A 20,144-nucleotide genomic window follows, 5' to 3' on the forward strand; every position below is an offset into this window, starting at 1 on the left:
AGCAGATTTGTTTTGTTTTTCAGTCATTTGTTTCATTCTGTAGGGATTTTAAGATAAAAAATAAAATAAAATAAATACTACTACTACCACCATCACCACCACCACCACCAACAACAACAAATAAAACAGTACAAATAAAAATGAAAAGGGAGCTTACACTAGGTTTTTTTTGTTTTGTTTTGTTTTGTTTTTTTCATTCATAGGCATTTGGAATTGCATTTGAGCTTTCAAGTTTTCTGTTTGCAAAAAGAGACACATCTATGTTAGTCTCTGGCTGCACGCCCTGGCTTCTGCAAACAATGCAACAGAATTCAGTTGTCCTTGATGGCAGATAGTGTTGGCACTGTGACTCTTTACAAATACTGGCTGGGTCATCGTCTTATTTCATGTATACATGGGGGTTGGATTTATTGTGTTCCTGTTCTGCTAGGATAACAAATTCATCTGAGTTATTTCTAACAACAACTTCAATAGCTTCCAATTTTTATTAAAGTTCCTACTGTTCTTGAATACATTGTCACCCTACTGGTATTGTTCTTTATTTCAGGCTTTCTTGACCTGTGACCTTCAGAGTAAATGCATGAAGTTCAATGGGACTCCATTTTTAGGCTACTGAACTGTTTTTTTTTTTTTCTTTTTCTGAATGAGTGCCATTAAGTATTTGTTGCACTCTCAAGATGATTTGAAAGCAATAAATAAAGAATTCTCAAACCTTGGTAAAGAAAAATCTGCTTTAATCTCATATAATCACCAGAATTATCAAAACTACAAAAAAAAAGACTATCCACCAGAGATGAAGAAGAATAATTACCCTCAAATTAGTATTTATTTTGCCTCCATTAGCAGTCCCTATAAGGGCCCAAAGTGACCTTAAATGGCGTACAACCCAAACACTGCATTATACAGGACGTCAATACCAGCTGCTGCCACTTACTGAATACTTGACTGCGTTGACAGCCGCTGTGCTCAGCGTTTTCTATGGAATATTTGTGCTAAGCACTTTTGCTTAGAGGATTGAAGAGGATTGAAGATATCAGCTATGCTATCAGGAAAGATGGGGTCAAGTTCTCAATCTCAACCCGCAGCCAAACGCTCCTTTCCTCCCACAGCTTCTCATTTCCAGCCCACCAAAGTGAGTCCCACTGAATTCAGTGTTCAGCCAGGATTGCAGTATGAGTACGTAAGTCACATGTGCTCATGAGTGCTTGCTGCCTGTCTGCATTTCCATTTGTTCCCCAGGAAAAGGAAGACAACTCTCTAAAATGTCACACCTTCCTTAATCCCACTCAGATGCTGAGTACAAAGTATATTGTATTCAAATGAAATGACTCAGGGACAACCAGATGTAAAGTGTCATGTGAAGAGCACAGGAATCATTCGGCATCAGTTTCATCATCAAGTTTTGGGCTTGATTTTGTCGGGAAGAATTACTCATGGTGGCCTTTAAACAGTAATTTAATTGTACATTCAGTGCTGAGGAGGATTCTGAGATGACAATGAGGTTGCTCATTATCTTTAGGGTTCCGCTGGTGCGTGGGCCATAGACACAAGCTTTATCCAATCATCTGTCAAGCATTCTCACAGCTCCTTTTGCCTATGAGTCTCTTTATTAAGTTTTCAGGACTGTGTAACTTTAAAAAGCAGCATCATTTACTTGGCTCCTGTTACAGCTGACTTCAGACCTGAGTACTAGGGAGTTCTGTTTCAAGCTTCCAATCCCTTTTAGTAAAATACTAACAAGTATTTAGGATAGAGTTCTAATGATTTAGTCTCCAACTGCTTTATTAGCTACCCTTCTTATGGCATCACCTCTTCTCTTTATACTGTAATCATATTGGAAATTCTAGGAGAACAAAGCATGTTACATTAATATACACATTTCACATATTATTTTACCTACTTAAAAAATCTAATTAATCTTTCTTAAAATTTCTTAGAAGCATCCATCTGTCCCAGTACCATTTATGGAAAATGCTCCTTATTTTCCTCCAGTGTGTATTTTTATTTTTTATCATCTTTGTTAAATATCAAATGGATGTAGTTACATGTATTCACTTTTGGGTCTTTGGTTTTGTTCCATTGATATAAATGTCGTGTGTGTGTGTGTGTGTGTGTGTGTGTGTGTGTGTGTGTGTGTGCGTGTGACATTATCATCTTGATTTATCTATATCTCCACATCACAACTTGTAATTTGTTTTTGTAATTCCCCCCATTATTGTTCTTTTTGTTTGGGACAAGTTTGGTTACTTAGAGTTTTTTGTGGTTCTGTATTTAAGGATTTTTTTTTTTATTTCATGGAAGAATGTTACAAAAATTTAGATTGGCATTGCATGGAATCTGTAAATTGCTTTTAGCAGAATGGTCATTTTTACAATATTACTACTATTAATCTAAGAGCATGGGTGGTCTTCCCATCTTCTAATGTTTTCCTCAGCCTCTTTCTTCAGAGATTTGAAGTTTTCTTTGTAGAGGTCTTTTAATTCCTTGGTTGAGTTCATTTTAACTAATTTTTAAAGAAACTCTGAAAAAGGTGTTTCTATGATCTCTTTCTCTTATGTTTATTAGTGGTTATATAGGAAGGTTACTAATTTTTCTAAGTTGCTTTGAATTTTATCACTATACAGAAATTGTTAATCGCTTTCAGAAAATTTCTGGTTGAATTTTTCAAATCAGTTATATATAATATATACTCTGAAAATGGGGATATTGTGAGCTCTTTCTTTTATGTGTACCCTTTTAAATTGCTTTCTTATTGTTACAGCTAGAATTTCACACACTATATTGAAAAAGAGTACGTGTATTCAGGACATATGTGTCTCAGTCGTGATTTAATAGGATTGCTTCACATTTTTTCTCCAGGAAAATTTTGTCTGTGGTTTTGTTGTAGGTAGCTTTTGTTATGCTGAAGCACATTCCCTCCAATCTCACTCTCTCTTTACTTTTAGCATATGGAGGTATGTTAGGTTTTTCAAAAACCTTTTCTGCAAATGTTGAAATGATCATGTGAAGTTTACTCTAAGTGCTTTTATGTTGTTTATGTCTTTTACTTATTTAAGTAAGCTACCTTAATCCTGATGGATGGTCTTTTTGATATGTACCTGTATTTGATTTATAATTTTTAATGGATTTTTTGCTTCTATATTATCCAGAGATATTGTCCTTTAATTTCCTTTCATGTTATGTCATTATCTGGTTTGGGGACTGAAGTAATACTGGCATTCTAAACTTGTATAAGTTCTAGCTGCATTGTAAATGTTTATTCTAATTGGTGAGTACAGCTCTCAAACCCTCATTAAAGAAATTTTTTTTTTCAGCAGACTGAAAACATTGCAGAAATCCACCACTTGTCACAATGAAAAGAACAAATGACCAAGGGATGCTCTATTACAGTTGATACATCTACAGTGAAATCCTAAAACCTAACATTCAGGATGTAGTGTGAAAGAAGGAACAGGAAGATCTTAAGAGCCAGAGGACCAAGATGGCACCTGTGAATTGCTTTTTTCTCTACATAATAGGAAAGAGGCACCCATGAAATCTCAAAATTATAATCATGTACATATGACAATTCCAACATTGCTTGAAACTCCATCCCGAAGAGGGGAAATCTCACAAGACCTTACTCCTAGATAAGGAGTTAGGCAATTAATGGGTGCTGAAAGAGGGAGAACCAACCTTCTCTAAGGATAAACCTCCTTATTATCGAATCAAACGCAAGCTGTCAGCTCCTAAACACATGCACCTAGGAGCAATACTAAATAGGTTCAGTGGGATATAATTATGCAACAATTATTAAATAAGAGGTCATGGATTTAAGAGAGAGTAGGATGCTTGCGGAAGTTGGATAGGGAAGAAGAAAGGGTAGAAGTGATGTGGTTACAGTACTCATGTGTGAAATTCTCAAACAAAATGTTCTCAAATTCCCAAGAGGCATTTCAAATGTTAACTTCTCTGCAACATCATTCTCAAACTCATTCCAGAGAAGTTAACATTTGAAACAGCTCTTGGGAACTTAAGAACAAGCGCACGCTGAGTAAACCTCAAATTTATTCAACGTTCCTAAGACTCAAATAATTTCATTGCAGCTTATTTAGAAAAATGGAAATGTATTAACTAAGGCAACACCATTAGAGTAGAAAACAGAAGTGCTGACTGGCAAACTGAGTATTAATTAAGCCAACTTGTCAATAAAGTGAAACTAATATTTCTATGGAGTTTTGAAGCTTCTGAGGGAATTGTATCCTATTCATTAGTTACTACAATGACTTCCCTTAGATGATCCCCTTTTTGTAAATTTGGATGTATTTGAACACTTTTCCTCATTTCTTTTGTCTTAGTTTAATTTCATATTTGTTCCAGTTGCGAAAAGAGGATTTATAAATGAATAATTTAATGAGTTTTAGTGAACACAGATAATTTATCTCTTTTGTAGCAGTCTGAAAATTGGAAGTTGATTTGTGTTTTTAAGGGCTGTGAGCCATAAATACCTTTCACTCCCACAAGCATTTATTCTTCATGTATGCCAAAAATCAGATATTGAGAGATGAAACCACCCGGGAAGTATTGCCCAATGCTGCTGCAAAATATCAAGAAGGTTTGTTGGAAGGAAAGATTGAAGATTCTTTCAGAAAAAAAATGATACTTCATATTTCTCTAAAGAAAGGAAAAAGCAGTACTGTAATAGATCTAATGTTTAAATGCAGCTCTATTTCTTACACAGAAATGAATAGTTAGTTTAATTATTATTGATGCATTTTTATAGAAATAACAAAATTAGGTGGATAAGTAGGAGGAGCCATCAGCAGATGATTAGTCATTTTAGAAAGGGTTATGATATGTTAGCTGAAATTTGTTCTCTGGCTATTCCATTAAAAAATAAAGAAAATAAGATATGTTCCCCATTGCCTATACACTCTATCATTTGAACTAAAAATGTCATTAAATTATGTAGAATTTTGCTGCCCCGATCTGATAACATTTCTTTCTCATCTTATTCTCTCATTTCCTATAAATATCCTGGGAAAATAATGTGCTTGATGATACCAGAACACTCTCAACCACTTACCACACTTCAACCACACATATCCTTGCAAAGACTCTGTCCAGAGCTAAATTTTCTGCAGACTTTTAAATTAAAATCAATGTATATAATACATTCAGTTCTTACCACTAACTACCTAAGCCTCTGCTTTGAAATCTCAACTAAGATGCATCTATCTGAAAAAATGCTATCAAAATTTAAATGACTGAAAAGTGTGATACTTGTGGTTTGGGTTATACACACACTGAACACTCTTGTACACACATGGCCTCACACTGGGAAGCATCAGAGGACCAATTTAAAGCCTCCTTAGACGTGGAAAGCAATTTCAAGAGTCATCCTTAGGCAGGAGTGGATTCAGAATGAGGAAAAACACCTGCCTTGACAGCTGAGATCACAGGATCCTCACCCCACTCTGTGGGAGGTAATTGATACAGTGAATGCTGGTTGATTCATAAAGAGAGAAACCCCACATCTTAGAAGCGGCAGAGAATAACTACAAAGCCAGTTAATTTTAATATTTCCTCTGCTTCTAGGAGAGGGTATTGCCTAAAGGAAATCAATAAATGTGTGCTGATGGAGCACATGTGCTGTGGTCATGAAGTTTCCTTTTGTTATTATTAATTTTTTATTTATTTTACATACTAACCACAGTTTCCCCTCCTTCCTCTCCTCCTGTCCCCTCCCCCACCTCCTTTCTTAGTCCCATTCACTCCAGAAAAGGTAAGGCCTCCCATGGGAGTCAACAATGCACTGCATATCAAGTTGAGACAGGGCCAAGCTCCTCCCCACTGCATCAAGGTTGAGCTAAGCATCCCACCACCGGGAGAAGGTCCCAAAAAGCCAGCTCATGCACCAGGGAAACATCCTGGTCCCACTGCTAAAGGCCCCACAAGCTATACAACTGTCACCCATATGCAGAGCGCCCAGGTCTGTCCCATGCAGGTTATGTAGCTCTTGGTCTAGAGTCTGTGAGCTCCCACTAGCTTGGGTCAGCAGTCTCTGTGAGTTTCCTGGTCATAATCTTGACACACACACCCCACCTCCCAACCCCCCACCCCAACCCCAGCTACTGCAATCCCGTCTCCCTCTCCTCAGCAGGACTCTTGGAGCTCAGCCCAATGCCTAGCTGGGGATCTCTGTATCTGCTTCCATCAGTTACTGGATAAAGGTTCTATGATGACAATTAGGGTAGTCACCCAGAGAAGGCCAGTTCAGGCACCCTCTCCACTTTTGCTAAGAGTCTTAGCTGAGGTCATCCTTGTGGATTCCTGAGATTTTCACTAGCACCAGGCTTCTCCCTAACTTCATAATGGATCCTCTATCAAGATACCTCTTTCATTGCTTTCCCTCTCCCCTCCCCTAACTGGACCATCCTGATCTCATGCTTCCATCCCCTCCTCCTCCCTTCTACCCCTTCCCTGTTTCCCCAGTTTAGCCAAGAGATCTCATCTATTTCCCTTCCCAGGGCGATTACCATAACTGTTCACCCACACACAATTGGGCATTCATGTTCTGGTCCCTGACTTATCGCATCCTTAACACCTCTGCTTCTATCTTCTTTTACGATTTTTCGCTTTCATTTTCTCTCAGTTCCTCGATACTTTTGGTTCTTCAATTAGTTGTGTAAGTTTAGCTGTTTGACCTCACACTGTCAGTTCTTGACATTAGGTGGATACTTACAGGTTTTACTTCACGAATGAGTCCTATGTGTTGAGAGATTGGACATGCGAAGGGACAAAGACCAGTCCACACATGAAAATAAAATCTGACCCATACCTATGCAACTATGCAACAACATGAACATGAAGTTGGGTAGGTAGGAAGATGGAGGAAGGAATTTGGGAGGGACAGGAGTGTGTGTGTGTGGGGGGATTGATCCTAATATCCTGTATGAAATTCTCAAATAATAAGTAAAAATGTTTTCTATCAGTATTTTTTAATTCATTAAATATTCCATACACTATATTTTGATCCTACTAACTGGCTTTCCTCAAATCCACACATGATTCTGTATCCATTGAACTTTGTTTCCTTTTAGTAAAGAGTCAGGGTGGGGGGAGACAGGGAGAAAATAAGTTCCTTGGTGTAAAACATACTGAATGAGAAAGCCAGTACTGAGGTTTGATATTGAGGAGCTATAGAATTGTAAATTCATAAGAAAGTTCTTCCCACACAAGAAAGACTCAGTAAAGGCCAGGTTAGGAGTACTGGACACAGATTTGTGTGTGATTAACAAACGTTGTCATGGCAGCTCTTCATCTGAGAACTTAGAAGATTATTTAAGTGGGGAAATAAAGCTGCTTATAAAACATGGGCAGTCCTGTAGATGACAGGGACCTGTCAAGGGTTGGTTCTTCATGACGCCTACAAGAAAGATTCACACATGGGTATCTCAACTCCTCTCCATGCAATAAAAGGGCGCATTCCCTGGCCAAGTCAATTATTTCATAATCTTTGAACTCCTCTAAGCCTCTGCATTGAAATCTCAACTAAAATGCACTTATTTGAAATTTTCTCACATCCTTACTTGATATTTTACTTCCTTCTTTGCTACTATTTGAATTTGTGCCCCCCCCCCACTTTTGATTGTTGCCCATGAGACATAAGCAGAGAGAACCTTAAGGAACGATTAGGCCATGGGGCTCCTCCTTTATAAGTACAAATAACTGTCCCTCCTGATACTAGCATTTTTCTGGAGGTCCTTTTGTTTTGCATCTCTGCCATGGGAAGACAGGGTATTCCCCTGCCTCAGAAGATGCAGCTCTTAGCAGACACCAAATGGCAGTCTTTAACTGTGGCTTTCAGTACTATAATAAATATATTTCTCCTCTGTGTTCATCATGCTGGCTGTGGTTTGACAATACAAAGGGACTTGGCAGCCTCATGTCAATGGATTGACACTAATTTTTGCTTTTATGTGAAATCCTTGTAAAGCATTAAATATGTGTATTATTTAGGGACTTACTTGAGTCTCTTAATATATTAACTGAGACCCATGTTCATGTGTGTTGCTATAGCTAGAGTTCCATTATCTTTATTGATGTATAATGATTGGTTACATATCATCAAATTGATGCTACCAATTAAAATCACTCTTACCAGGAGCATATGGGAGTGTATTACTCATTTACTATCTTAAACCTTTGAAGTAAAACATTTGTAATCAATATGGTAGGTGTGAGATAGACTATCTTTTCAAACTGCATTTCTCTGATGACTCATAAACTTGAGGCATTTTAATGAGCTATTTTTCCTCATGTATAAAATATCTTTAAATGTCATTTTTTAAAATTTGATCATATGGATATTTCTTTAAGAATTTTATAGTCCCTCAATTTAAATACCAACAGAATTGTTTATTTAGGTGTGCATTATGTATGCTAAAAATTGTGGCCTGGTTAGCCATTTCTTTAATTAATTAAAATTTCAATTTCAGAACAATTCCAATGTTTTTAATTTACAATTTTAATTAATTTATTTATTCTACATCCTGGTCACAGTTTCCCTTCCCTCTTCTCCTCCCAATCCTTCCCCCCTACACACCACCTCTCTCTTCCCAAACCCCAATACACCAATACACTCCTCCTTCATTTCTATTTAGGAAAGGGAAGATCTCTCATGAGTACCAACAAAACATGGCACATCCAGTTACAGTAAGACTAAACACTTCCCCATGTATTAAGGCTGGGCAAGGTGACCCAGTATGAGGAGTAGGGCCCCAAAAAACAGTAAAAGAGTCGGAGACAGGCCATGTTCCCACTGTTAGGAGTCCCACAAGAGGACTAAGCCACACAACTGTAACATTATGTGCAGAGGACCTAGGTCAGTCCCATGCAGGCTCCCTGGTTGTCAATGTAGACTTCCTGGGCACCAGTGAGCCCAGGTTAGTTGATTCAGTGAGTTTATTGTGGTGTCCTTGAAATCTCTGGCTCCTACAATCTTTTCTCCCCCTCTTCTTCAGGTTTCTCAGAGCTCTGCCTGAAGTTTGGCTGGGAGTCTGCACCTGTTTCCATCAGTTGCTGGATGAAGCTTCTCTGGTGACCATTGGGCCAGGCACCAATCCCAGCACATCCCATGGGCAGGACAGACCATAGGTTGAAGGTTATGTGGTTGGGTTGGGTTCCCACTCCCTCTACTTGAAGCCTTGCCTGGTCACAGAAGATGGCCAGTTCAGTCTACGTATAAGTGATTGCTAGGATTCTTTGCCGGAGTCATTCTTGTAATTTCTTGGAAGATTCCTAGAGCCTGGTTTTTACCTGACCAAGAATGCCCTCCCTTGTTGCTGGAGGGCTTCTCTCCAGGTTCCCCAAGCCCCGCAGTCCCACAATCCACTTATAAAATAATCACTCAGACACTTATATCACTTATAAACTGTATGGCCGTGGCAGGCTTCTTGCTAACTGTTCTTTTATCTTAACCCATTTCTATAAATCTATACCTTGCCACGTGGCTGGTGGCTTCCCGGCATCTTCACATGCTGCTGGTCATGGCGGTGGCTGCAGTGTCTCTCCCCTCAGCCTTCCGCTTCCCAGAATTCTCCTCTCTCCTTGTCCCACCTACTTCCTGCCTGGCAACTGGCCATCAGTGTTTTATTTATATATAGAGCAATATCCACAGCACTTCCCCTTTCTTCTTTTTTTTAAAAAGGAAGGTTTTAACTTTAACATGGTAAAATTACATATAACAAAACAATTACCGAGCAAGAATTATAGTTACAATATTAAAGAAGATGTCTTATCTATCTTATATTTGTGAGTTTAAGGTTTTATAGCTAACTTATCTTTTATCATAACTGAGGAAATTACAACTATCTAGTTTTCAACCACATCAAAGACCTGAGAAGGAACATAATGGTACCTGAGAAATGGTAGATGGATGCAAGCAACTTTCGGGAATCTTGCAAGAGTAGACCAAGACAGCTGGCAGCCTGGACAGTCACCTAATGTTTCTCAGCATTGTTGGTGCATTCAAATTGGCTATAGGCCTAGAGTATCTGACAGACCATTTTCAGAAGCAGAAATTCTGAGAGACCATCTTACCCTGTCTTGGCAGAGTACAGTGGTCGCTTTCCTTGTGTCCCGCTTGTCCAGAAAGGACAGCATTGCATTTGTACTGTCAGCCATCAAGGCAAGGGCAGTTCTTTGCCCAGTAGGCCATTTTGTGCCAAAAGACAAACTTCCAAATGGAAATGTCTTAGAAGCCCAACATTCTCTCGGGATCAATTGGTGCAGCCAGGAGCAATTGTGTCTCGCGTCAACAGAATTCTAAGTTATTTAAATGCCATATTCTCCAGGTCTATGAAGTGTTTGAAGATTACCTATCTATCTGAAATATATCTATGTATACCTAGAAGACTTAACTAACATGGCTACAAATATGATTATCATAGATGACTAATTATTAATCTATTTCTTAATTATCCATTACAATTTTAAATGAGTTACATAAACACAATACCTCAAACAAGAATAGAAATATATATATATATATATATATATATATATATATATATACAGTATAACAAAATTAACTTTAAGTTTGTATCAATAAACTAAAATTTATACCAATGTAAAACATTTTAAACATAAACTAAAATCTATACCAATGTAAAACATTTTAAACAAGTTGTTCTTAAAAGTAGGTTCATTAATCTACCCTTTTATCTTATCATCTCTATATCCTATATATCTATATCATATCCCCTTTTCTTTTTTAGAAAGAGATCACATTTATAATCAACCTGTTTTAAATAAAAATATTGGTTTTTTTCTGTCCCGCACCAGAGGGCTCTTCTGATCTGGGACACAAGAATCTCTTAACCATTTTTTTTTTAAGCAATATGTCTGGGTTTAGAGGAGGAGTGAGCCAATTTCACCTCTAAAGCCAGCTTGGTATATTTAGGAATTTGGACGTAGCATCTCTTACTACTTCCTGCTGGAGGGGGGCGCTGTATCTTATGGGGATGCAAAGAAAATTTTAGGCCTATGGGGTAGTCCGTAAGGCTGTATTGTGTGAACCAGTTGCCTTGAAACCGCTCTGGATGTTGGATCATCTGGGCCATGGTGTCATTGGAGACCTTTCAGGGGGTCTTGGCTGGTGAAACCTGATGTATCTTAATATGGAACAAATCCATAGCCTCTGGCTTTCTGTGGAAACAAAAGCAGAACCTCTTTTCCAAAGCAACATATCCTTAAATCCAAATTTTGAAGTCAAGTTACCTTTAAAATATACATATTGGTTTAATTCAACATCTTTTTTGATCAAATGTTTTTTTGCAGTTAAAAATCCCAAAGACAACACAATCCAGATTGTCTGTGTAATATTCATCTTTACGTGGCTTTTTACATTAATTTTTTTGTCTCTTTCAAGCCTACGTATATTTTACACACATTGTAAACGATGTTATCTGAATCAGTCTTTTTGTGAGCCTATTGCTTTAAACTGCATCCTTCTAAGCCTGAAACAGCGCTGTGGCTGCTGGCTCCGCCCACTTAAGCTTCCCAACATGGCAGTGGTACGTTTTCCACCAGCTCTGGGAATCATCAAGTCTCAGAAATAGTGGGTCTAAGCTTTTATCAAAGCAGCATGTAGCCCAGAAACCTTTTTTTTTAAAAAAAAAAATACTAGTAAAGACTAAATCTACTACACAGCGTAATGTGCCTCTGGCAGACCCCTCATTCCCGCCATACTACCGGTCAAACGCACACGCCAGGAACCCGCCAGTGTTCAAACCTGCGTTTTGCGTCTAGCTGCTCATATGAGACAAGAAGCAGGAACCTGGTTTTGGCTCTGTTTAGAATTGGTTATTAAATATTCTCAGGTTTAAGGTGGAAACTCGAGCCGTTGGGCGCCATTTGTTGCTGGAGGGCTTCTCTCCAGGTTCCCCAAGCCCCGCAGTCCCACAATCCACTTATAAAATAATCACTCAGACACTTATATCACTTATAAACTGTATGGCCGTGGCAGGCTTCTTGCTAACTGTTCTTTTATCTTAACCCATTTCTATAAATCTATACCTTGCCATGTGGCTGGTGGCTTCCCGGCATCTTCACATGCTGCTGGTCATGGCGGTGGCTGCAGTGTCTCTCCCCTCAGCCTTCTACTTCCAGAATTCTCCTCTCTCCTTGTCCCACCTACTTCCTGCCTGGCAACTGGCCATCAGTGTTTTATTTATATATAGAGCAATATCCACAGCACTCCCTTTCCAGTCGTCTCTTCCAGTACTCTCCCTCTCCCTGTCCCAGCCTGATTGCTCATGTTCTCATCTCCACCCACCCTCTGTCCACTCACAAAAATGTCTTCTATTTCCTCTTCCCAGGGAGATCCAGGCACCCCCCCATGAGTCCTCCTTGTTATCTAGTCTCTCTGGGTCTATGAACTGTAGCATACTTATCCTTTATTGTACAACTAATATCCACTAATAAGTGAGTATATACAATGTTTGTTTTCCTAGGTCTGGATTATCTCACTCAGGATGGTTTTTTGAGTTCCATCCAATTTGCCTCCCTGATGCTGTTGTTTTTAACAACTGAGTAATACTCCATTTTGTAAATGTACCACATTTTCTTTAGCCATTCCTCGGATGAATGAAGTACATCTAGGTTGTTTCCAGGTTCTGCCTATTACAAATAAAGCTGTAATGAACAGTTGAGCAAGTGTCCTTGTGGCATGATTGAGCATCCTTTGGGTATATGCCTAAGAGAGGCATAGCTGGGTCTTGTGATAGATTGATTCCCAGTTTTCTGAGAAACTTCCCCACAGTGGCTAAGTTTTCACTCTTACAAACAGTGGAGGAGTGTTCCTCTTGTTCCACATCCTTTCGAGCATGAGCTGTCACATGTAATATTGATCTTAGCCATTCTGACCAGTGTAAGATCGAATCTCAGTCATTTTCATTTTCATTTTCCTGGTGACTAAGGATGTTGAAGATATCCTTAAGCGTTTCTTGGCCAATTTGAGATTCTTCTGTTGAGAATTTTCTGTGCAGATCTGCACCCCATTTTTTAATTGCAATATTTGGTTTGTTGATTTCTAGTTTCTTGACTTATTTATATATTTTGTAAATCAGCCCTCCATTGGATATGGGATTGGCAAAGATCTTTTCCCATTCTATAGGCTGCCATTTTGTCCTATTGACAGTGTTCTTTGCCTTCTAGAAAATTTTCGGTTTCATGAGGTCCCATTTATTAAGTGTTGGTTGATCTTAGTGTCTATGCTTTTGGTGTTCTGTTCAGGAAGTTTTCTCTGGTGCCAGTGTGCCCAAGGCAATGTCCCACTTTCTCTTCTATCAAATTCAGTTTATCTGGATTTATGCTGATGTCTTTGATCCACTTGGACTTGAGTTTTGTACAGGGTGGTAGAATAAATCTATTTGCATTCTTCTACACACTTATAATATCCAGTTAGACCAGCACCATTTTTGAAGATGCTTTCTTTTTCCCTTGTATAATTTTTGCTTCTTTGTCAAAATCAGGTGTCCATAGGTGTGTGAATTTATGTCAGGGTCTTTGTTTCTATTCCATTGAACCACTTATCTGTTTTTAGGTCAATACCATATGGTTTTTAATACTATATAGCTTTGTAGTAGAGCTTGAAATCAGGGATGATGATATCTTCAGAAATTTCTTTATTGTACAGGATTGTTTTAGCTATCCTGGCTTTTTGTTTTCCATATGAAGTTGAGTATCATTCTTTCAAGGACTGTAAAAAATATGTTGGGATTTTAATGGGGATTGCATTGAATCTGTAGATTGCTTTTGGTAAGATGACCATTTTTACTATGTTAATCCTACCAATCTATGAGCATGGGAGATCTTTCTATCTTCTGTTATCTTCTCCAATTTCTTTCTTCAAAGGCTTGAAGTTCTGGTCATTCAGGTCACTTGTTTGGTTAGAGTTATACTAAGTTCTTTTATATTATTTGAAGCTATTGTAAAGAGTGGTGATTCCTTGATTTTTTTTTCTCAGTCCTTTGTCATTTGCGTATAGGAGGGCGACTGATTTTTTTTTTTTTGAGTTAATCTTGTATACAGCCACTTGACTAAAGGCGTTTATCAGCTATTGGAATTCCATGGTAGAGTTTTGAGGTTTGCTTATGTATACTATCATATCATCTGTGAATAATGATACTTTGACTTCCTCTTTTCTGATTTGTATCCTCTTGATTTCTTTTAGTTGTCTTATTGTTCTATCTAGATCTTCAAGTGCTATCATGAATAGATATGGAGAGAGTGGAAAAACTTGCCTTATTCCTGATTTCAGTAGAATCATTTTGAGTTTCTCTCCATTTAATTTGATGTTAGCAATCATCTTGCTTTTTACTGCTTTTATTATGTTTAGGTATGTCCCTTGTATTCCTGATCTCTCCAAGACTTTTATCATGAACAGGTGTTGGATTTTGTCAAAGGCTTTTTTAAGACTGAAGATATGTCTCAGTCATTAAAGACTAGGCTCACAACTGAAAACATAAGAATAATTTTAATTTTTATATCTCCTTTAATATCATAATATATACACACTTTGTGTTCATGTGCAAGTGTGCACTTTCCTGCTCGTGCCGGTTTATGATTATGCATGGGTGTGCATGAAGGTTTATGTAGAAGCCACAGGACAACCTTGATTGGCCTTGCTCAAATACTATTCATCTTGGTTTTGAAAAAGCCTTTCCCAGTCTGCTGTTAGAAAATTTATTTTTAATATATAAGCATGAATTTCAATAGAACATGATGTTTCACTGGATGATTGTCAAGGGATCATCTAGAATAGACCTTCAAGAAACCTCTGACTTGAAGATCAATTGCAGTGTTATGAATGATAGACACATGATGTGCATCATTTATGAGGAATAGCACAAATATGCACATTAGGTCTTCGTGCTGAATAGCTATATCCACCAATGTAATCCTGTGACAACAATCCCAGACAACACAGAATGTAGTGTACTTGTTTGCATCAGATATCAACGTCGATCTAAAGTAATGAAGGCTATATTTTATTTACTTTCAGATACCTATAGGAATATCTTAGGAACTACCTTTCTCAGATTAAAATTTAATAACTATGGATATGTAGATATACTAAATTACTAAGTTCAAATAGCATACATCATTTAAATTTTACTGTTTATTTGCTATAGTTCCCCATCAAATATATACCTCATTCTCTCAAGAATTTATTGTGACCTTACTATTTCTATTAATTCATTTAAATTAATAACTATATGGCTATTAAATGAACACAGTCCAGTCAAAAGAACACAATATAAAAGGAAACATGGGGCTAAAGAAGTAACTAGTGGTTAAGAACACTTGTTGCTCTTCCAGGGGAGCCAGATTTGGTTCCCAGCAACCAGACTGTGTCTCACATGTTCCATAATTCCAGTTCCATAGTATCCGCCCAATGGACTCTTCTCACTCTGTGGACACTAGGCATGCATGTAGTACACATGCATGTAGGAAACACATGAATATACTTAAAATAAAATTAATAAATACAATGTCTGACATTCTTGTTCTATTTCATCAGTGTGACTGGGAAAGACATTATTTTTCTCCCACTTTAGCTTGCTGTATTAGCAATACTGTTCCATCATTCTAGACTCTGTGCCTTCAGTTCATGTTTCACTAAGTACTTGGCAGATTTCACAGATAGTAAGACATGTATTCTGTCGGACTGTGTTGAAATGGAAACTTTCTCAACCATACATCAGGTATCATATATAAATGCCACCAAGATCAGATATCTCTTTTTTACCTGTAATAATCATACTAAAATTAAAATAGAAACTGCTGTGATACTATTTAGCAGCTCCTAATAGGAAAGGACAACGTGTGCATTGTTGCTCTTGGTTCACTTTCAACAAGTGATATAATACGTTTTCCACTTTTCTAGAGATTTCACATTGTTAAATGCACTTTATAACACCCTGGGACTAGGGAGATGGGTCAGTGAGTAAAAACACCTGCTGTACAAGCCTGATATCCTGAGTGCAACTCCTGGATCCCACAGTGGAAGAAAAGAAGCCCTTCCAAAACTTGTTTTCTGATAAGCTCAAAACACTGTGAAATGTGCATGACCACAGTCATGTACTCACACCAGAAACACATACACATAGTAATGGACAAATGAACACATAATAGTTTTGATAAATTCGACAACAACTCTCATATCATCTTTGGCTCTTCTTAAGTAAGGCAATACTCCTTTGATTTTTCTAATTCTCATAACCTTTGTAATTTTCCTTTTGAGACAACTCCTCACTAAGTTGTCCACTCTGGCTTTGAACTCACTCTATAGCCAAGGCACTCCTGTCTCTGTGTCTTAAGTAGCTGAAATCCAGGTCAGTATGACCAGGTGTATCTCCTCTTCTTTATGATAACACTCTCCTCCTCTTCCAGACTCTTGACTATATGATGGATCAGTATTAACTCCATATAGTCATAAAGAACTCTTACTCTAACACTTGCTTACACAGTCAATATTGTCAAATCAAGGCTGCATGATAAATATACAGCAGGTGTGCTCCAGTGCTGTGTCATGCACTGATCTAGACTTCCTTCTAGGAGCCTCTCAGATATGACATCCCAGCACTGTCCTTTCAGAGTGTTTAATTTAGGCTGATATCTAGTTTTCCTGTCAATTTGTATTCTCTGCTCAAAATAACAAGACTAACCTACTGCAAACAGTATCTCTCGTATCAAGTGCGATAGCATGAAACAAATATATAGAAAGGGCATATAAGCATTAGAGTTAATGTTAACATAAATCACAAACGGCGTTCTAGGGAGTAGATTTTTGTTAGCTGCAATATAAATAACAGTGCACACTTAGGACATTGTTATATTTCGCTTTCGAGGCACAAAGCATGGCAGGAAGCCTGCCATTCTCCCACCTTGCCTTCTGTCAGACACCGTTAATTAGTAACATTTTCCTCCATTACCAAGCCACTACAGGCTCTTACATTCTTTTTAAGCACTGATCCCCAAGAAGACTCTTGCAAGCTATTTGGATCCGTCTTTGATTTGTAATCTGAGTTTATTTTTTTTCTGGGGAGAAGCAAAAATCTAGACTTCAGAGCACACACGAAAGGGGTACCGAGTTCCTGGGAGCACAGTATGAGAGTGGCAATGGGTGGCAGAGGATCTATATAACCAGGCAAGGCATCTAGTTTTATTTTTGCTGCCATTATAAAAATGTCACGACAAAATCAGCCTAGATTACAAAGTGTTCATTTTAGCTGGCAGTTCCAGGTTATAGCATGAGGAATCACAGAAACAGGAAACTTGGAATAGTTTGACACATCACATCCACAGTGACGAGCAGAGAGAAATGGATCTGTACATGTTTCATACTCAGTCAGCTTTCTCTTCTCTTATATAGTCAGTAGCCTTAATCCCTGGAGTAGTCCCATCCACTTTCAGGTTGGATCTTCCCATGTTAATTAATATGTACTCAAGGAAATCTCTCTCAGACATGTCTATAGACTAACCTGATCTATATGTCCTCTCATTGAGTTTCTCTTTCCAAGTGATTCTATATTATGCCAAATTGACAGTTAAAGCTAAGCATCACAACAAGCAATAGCTGATGGCAGGTAAGGATTTCTAAAAGAGCTCATTGAACTACTTGTGGATTAGAAATGTTAATCCATGTGCTTTTGGGAGTGAGACTTTTGCTGGGGACTGGGTTAGTATAGTTAAACCAGTTAAAGGGCAGAGAAAAACTGACTTTGGAGTGATTGGCCCTAAATTTGAAAGCTGTAAGAATTTTTTCCCCCAGTACTTGGGGAATGTCTTAGAAGACAAGTTAGAAATTTTGTAGGAGGCAGAGGTTAGGAAAGACTAACATGAATCAGTACTTTTGAACAAGGGTCATTGAACAAACTAACTCACAATGGCTGTGGTTGTCTGCACCCTATCTGCACAAGATCAAGCTGGTCAACATTTCGGCACAGATGCTGGAGGGGCACAAGAAACCCTACCACTAGCTGAAGAGCTTTTGGCAGTTGATGGCTTCTGGGAGGGAGGAAAAGTTTCAGGTATGAGGCCCCTGGTAGGATACCCACATATCAGGAGATGGATTTATACACATGTACCTATAGGTGGCACTAACTGGACTCAATAGGCTTAAATAAGACATGAAATTGAAATGCAGATTTGCTTTGGCAGAGACTAGAATGAATAAGAGGAGAGGGAAGGATATGATCAGAATAAATTGTGCATGTTGTAGATATGTATGCAAATCTCAAAGATTAAGTAAAAGATACTTAAAATTAACAGAATAATGTAGCGTTAGGGAATGGAGCTACAGTAAAGAAAATCCTGTATATGAATACTAAACTAAATAAATCTTAATCTAAAAAATTGAAAAGGCACACTACTAAATGTGAGAAAATATTTGCAAGTTTTCAATAATAGGGGATAATGATCAGAATACATAGATTTTATAAGCCAATAACAATCTAATAAATATCCCAATTTAAATATAAGCAAAGAACTTGAAGAGAAGATCTCTAAAGAAGAAATATAAAACAATGCAAAGCATATGAAAAGACAATTCCACAACTCTAATTTGATGGTTTCATTAGGAAATTTTCCTACAGGCATATATGTTAAATATTTCATTGTTAACTGGTGTCATTGTTTTGAATGCACTGAAAACTTTCAGAGGTGTAGCCTACGTGGAAGAAGGAAATCTCTGTGGCTATGCCTTTGAAGGTGATTCCTGCTCACAGTTACTTCCAATCTCCATGCTGCCTATCTTTGTAGAAATAAAGAACCTCTTCCATGACACTATTCTCAACTAAGACTATCTGCTCAAGTGCCTGAGAGATAAATAACGTCAGATCGAGACCTATAAACCCAGAAGCCAAAAGAAATCCACATTCTTTTAAGTTTTTCTCCCAAGTACTCTGTTTAAAATCATTCCCACTAAATAGTATGTAGTTAATCATGAGGTAAATGCAAATCAAAATAATGCTGTAACATTACTTCCTGTCCATTAAGAATGTCATAGTCAAAGGAATCAAATAAAGTGTTGGTAAAAATTCAAGAACTTTGATGTCCTTCTGTACTTCTGGTGAGAATGTAAATGGTCGAGAGTTTTTTAAATCAACATGAGGGTTTCACAAAATGGATCAAATGGAACAAGCATAAAAACAAGCAATCTCATATCTGAATGCATAGCTGACAGCATCCAAAGCAGAATATTCCTGGACATATTTGTACACTCATGTTCAATACAGAATTATTTTCAATAACAGAGAGGGAGAAACAGCTAAACTACCCATAAACAAATGGATTGTTAAAATATGGCCGTATTCACAAGAGAGCGTTGCTGTCCAAGGAGGAAATCCTGTCACAGCATGGAGGAATTGTGAGGTTGGAATTCTAAGCAAAATAAGTCAATCACAAAAGGTCAAATTCCATGTAATTCCACTTATATGAAATAAAATATGCTTTCAAAAACCATAGAAATAGAGAATAGAATAGGGGATACCTGGAGTTAATAATGTGGGGAGGGAATTCATGTTACCAGTTTCAGGGTTGTAAGAGAGAAAAGGATTCCAGAGTTCTGAGTACCATGAACTGAATACATTTTCACTATGGACTTTACACTTCAAAATTATTTAAATGGAAAATTTATTGTTATACATCATTACTACAATAGGAGACGTCATTCTATTTGATGTTACAATGTGTTATTAACAATATCTTCTGTATAAAATTCCATGTCCTTCTCTGCATTCACATATATTTTATTTTCTCAATGCCAAAAGCTTGTGAAAGATACAAAATGTATCCTTTATTCCTTTTGACACCTCAAGGAATGTGTCATAGTTGACTACTACATTTCTTAATATCAAAATGATCATATATCCATTCCTTTCTGTAGAACATTCAGTATTTCCACTACCATACCTATAATTTCAACATTTTCTCTGTTCAAGACAGTGATGGGACCATTACCCCTTGTATTCAGGCTTTTCCCTAGAAATTGAATTTCAAAGCTATGTTAGTTTTCCATTTCTGGGTTCATGTACTACTCAATTTTCTCATCAAAACAGAAAAGTATTGAGAATATTTTTAAAAATGTTGTAGCC

This window comes from Peromyscus maniculatus, chromosome 22 (genome assembly GCF_049852395.1).
Source record: "Peromyscus maniculatus bairdii isolate BWxNUB_F1_BW_parent chromosome 22, HU_Pman_BW_mat_3.1, whole genome shotgun sequence".
Classification (NCBI taxonomy): Eukaryota; Metazoa; Chordata; class Mammalia; order Rodentia; family Cricetidae; genus Peromyscus; species Peromyscus maniculatus.